The sequence below is a fragment of the Macaca thibetana genome, chromosome 11 (assembly GCF_024542745.1).
Source record: "Macaca thibetana thibetana isolate TM-01 chromosome 11, ASM2454274v1, whole genome shotgun sequence".
Classification (NCBI taxonomy): domain Eukaryota; kingdom Metazoa; phylum Chordata; class Mammalia; order Primates; family Cercopithecidae; genus Macaca; species Macaca thibetana.
In genome coordinates this window covers 44972551-44976416 of record NC_065588.1, presented here as the reverse complement: position 1 = coordinate 44976416, position 3866 = coordinate 44972551, and positions in this window count along the sequence as shown.

Genomic DNA, 3866 nt, shown 5'->3' with positions numbered 1-3866 from the left:
TTCTTTTTCTTTTCCTTTTGAGACAGAGTCTCACTCTGTTGCCCAGGCTGGAGAGCAGTGGTGCGATATCGGCTCACTGCAAACTCCGCCTCCTGGGTTCACGCCATTCTCCTGCCTCAGCCTCCCGAGTAGCTGGGACTATAGGCACTCATCACCACGCCCGGCTAATTTTTTTGTATTTTTGGTACAGATGGGATTTCACTTTGTTAGCCAGGATGGTCTCAATCTCCTGACCTCGTGATCTGCCTGCTTCTGCTTCCCAAAGTTCTGGGATTACAGGCGTGAGCTACCGTGCCTGGCATCTCCTTCCTCATAAAGAAAGTTTATTGGTTTTCAATAAAATAATACAGTGGAAGATCAAAGCATTACTTTTGTATGGAATGGCAGTATTTCCTGTCCAGAGAACTGCCGCTTCTACTGGTGGCCACTGTGCCCTGGGGTGGTCTCTACTGTGGGGCAAAATGATTGCTTGCTTTTCTTCTAGTGTAGCCCCCTTCCCTCTGCTGCTTGCTCCTTTGGATGCAGCATTAAAAAACGGTAGGTCAAGTTTTTAGGACGTGTGTGAATTTAGCAGCTCTGAGGCAAACTGCTTCAAAGTCCAATTTACATCCAGATTTGGGGATGATCAAAAAAGTCCACTGTTTACTACTGCTTTTTGTTTTGTTTTTTTAAATGGGCAGAAAAGTTCATGTCTGGCTGACTAGAATCATAGACGTGTGTATGTTTCTTGCTCTTCTAATACCACAGAGAGCTTTGAGATAAGTAAAAGATAACAAAAGCAGCCATAGGTAGCCAGCCTAGGTATTTTCAGTATTTACTGAAAATACCATCCTCTCCTTACATCAGTACAGTGCCACCTTTGTCCTGTCAGGTGATCATATTTGTGAAAGTCACCATTCTGTTCTACTGATTTGTTCACCTGTCTTTTCACCAGTACTATGCTATCTTAATTACCATAGCTTTGTAATGGATCTTGATATTTGAAAGTGTGACATGTCTGGTTTTTTCTTCACAAAAGCTGCCTCAGCCACTCTTTTTTTATTTTTTGAGATGGAGTCTTGCTCTGTCTCCCAGGCTGGAATGCAGTGGCATGATCTCAGTTCACTGTAACCTCCGCCTCCGAGGTTCAAGCCATTCTCCTGCCTCAGCCTCCTGAGTAGCTGGGATTACAGGTATGTGCCACCATGCCTGGCTAATGTTTTGTATTTTTAGTAGAGATGGGGTTTCACCATGTTGGTCAGGTTGGTCTCGAACTCCTGATCTTGTGATCTGCCTGCCTTGGCCTCCCAAAGTGCTGAGATTACAGGTGTGAGCCACCGTGCCTGGCCCTTTTTTTTTTTTTTTTTTTTTTTTTTTTGAGACAATCTCACTCCATCATCCAGACTGGAGTGCAGTGGAGCAATCTCAACTCTCTGCAGTCTCTGCCTCCTGGGTTTAAAATGCTTCCACCTTCCGAGTAACTGGGATTACAGGCATGCACCACCACGCTTGGCTAATTTTCGTATTTTTAGTAGAGACAGGGTTTCACCATGTTGTCCAGGCTGGTCTCGAGCTCCTGGCCTCAAGTAATCCGCCTGCCTCAGCCTCCCAAAGTGCTGGGATTATAGGCTTGAGCCACCGTGCCAGTCCTAGTTGATTTTTAAAAGACTAAAAAGAACAATGTTGTGCTTCTAGGACTGAATGAAAACACTCCACATCCAAAGCTCTGTTAAAAGAAGTGTCCCAAACAAAGAAATTAACTTTTCTCTTTCTTTTTTTTTTTTTTTGAGACGAAGTTTCGCTCTTATCACCCAGGCTGGAGTGCAATGGCATGATCTCAGCTCACTGCAACCTCCGCCTCCTGGGTCCAAGCAATTCTCCTGCCTCAGCCTCCCAAGTAGCTGGGATTGTAGGCGCCTGCCACTACGGCTAATTTTTTGTATTTTAGTAGAGATGGGGTTTCACCATATTGGCCAGGCTGGTCTCAAACTCTTGATCTTGGGTGATCTACCCGCCTCGGCCTCCTGGAGTGCTGGGATTACAGGCATGAGCCACTGTGCCCAGCCTTAACTTATTTCTTAAGTGCAGAGTAAACATCTACAAAAAAATATGTATGCACTCTCAACTTTGATGATTTTATGTAGGGAGCAGAAAGGAGTTGCATTAGATTTTGATTAAGGATCTGTTTATATTAGTTACTGGTTGGGTTATTCTGGGTGGGAACTTTAGATTCCCTCCCTGGGTTTGTAAGGGGACAAAGGATAGGACCTTACCTAAATCCCCTTTCTAGGCAACTAACCTTAAAGTAAGAGATCAGTAAACATATTTTAACCAAATGTAATGCAAATCACCAAAGGAGGTACAGAATCTGCATCCACACAATGAAGAATCTTGCTAATTAAGTGGGGGTTAGGGTTCGTGCTGGGAGAGTAAAGAGGACTCTCCGGAGAAGTACAGGAGTGAAGAAGAGTATTTGTCAGTGTCTGCTATGTCATAAGCCACCCAAAATCTCAGTGGCTTACAACAGCATTTATTTTTCTTGCTCCTGGGTCTGGTGGATTGCTGATGGGTTGGGGTGGGGAGGAGACTACTTCAGGAGCCAGGATTTGGGTTGGGATCAGGTCTGTTCCAAATGTTTCATTCTGGGATATAGGTAGATGGCGAGTGCAGCTCTCTTCTGGCAATCACAGGAGCACAAGAGGCCAAATGACACCAGGCAAGCACATTTTTCATTTCAACTTATGTCATATCTGCTAACATTTCATTGGCTAAAGCAGGTTGCATGGCCAAGTTCAACCTTGATATAGTGGGGAAATAATACTCTGTCCTATGTGTGGTCTGGAAGATCACATGACATAGGAGGTAAGGAATTGGGAATAATAATTCATTCTACCCAAGGAGGGGAGAGAATTATTTTATTTTATTTTATTATTATTTTTATAAGACAGCGTCTCGGCCGGGCGCGGTGGCTCAAACCTGTAATCCCAGCACTTTGGGAGGCCGAGACGGGCGGATCACGAGGCCAGGAGATCGAGAGACTATCCCGGCTAACACGGTGAAACCCCGTCTCTACTAAAAAATACAAAAAAACTAGCCGGGCGAGGTGGCGGGCGCCTGTAGTCCCAGCTACTCGGGAGGCTGAGGCAGGAGAATGGCGTAAACCCGGGAGGCGGAGCTTGCAGTGAGCTGAGATCCGGCCACTGCACTCCAGCCTGGGTGACAGAGCAAGACTCCGTCTCAAAAAAAAAAAAAAAAAAAAAAAAAAAAAGACAGCGTCTCACTCTGTTGCCCAAGCTGGAGTGCAGTGGTGTGATCTTGGCTCACTGCAGCCTCCGCCTCCTGGGTTCCAGCAATTCTCCTGCCTCAGCCTCCTGAGTAGCTGAGATTACAGGCCCACAGCACCATGCCTGGTTAATTTTTGTGTTTTTAGTAGAGATGGGGTTTTGCCATGTTGGCCAGGCTGGTCTCGAACTCCTGATCTCTGGTGACCCTCCCACCTTGGCCTCCTAAAGTGCTGGGATTACAGGCGTGAGCCACTGTGCCCGGTCTGGACAGGATTACTGGATAGTTGTGAGAGCCCACCTTGCTGCTTCCTGGAATGTGGAGGTACAGAGAACTTCCTCTAGGAGATTTGGGAGATAATTAGTCCTAGTATAGAGCTGTGTAACACTAATGCTACAGTACAAGCCGGCCTCTCTTTATTTCTTCTTCAGTTTATTTTCCTGTTCTTTCACTCCTTCCTTCTCCTGGTTGGGAACCCTCAGCTGGGACTTAACCACGTGTGTTGCCAGCAAGACAAGGAAAGTATTTGAGCCAGCAGATGTAGCAGCAGCAGTGACAGCAACAGCAGCAGAAATGATGAAATCCAGTCAGAGAGCCAGCTACCT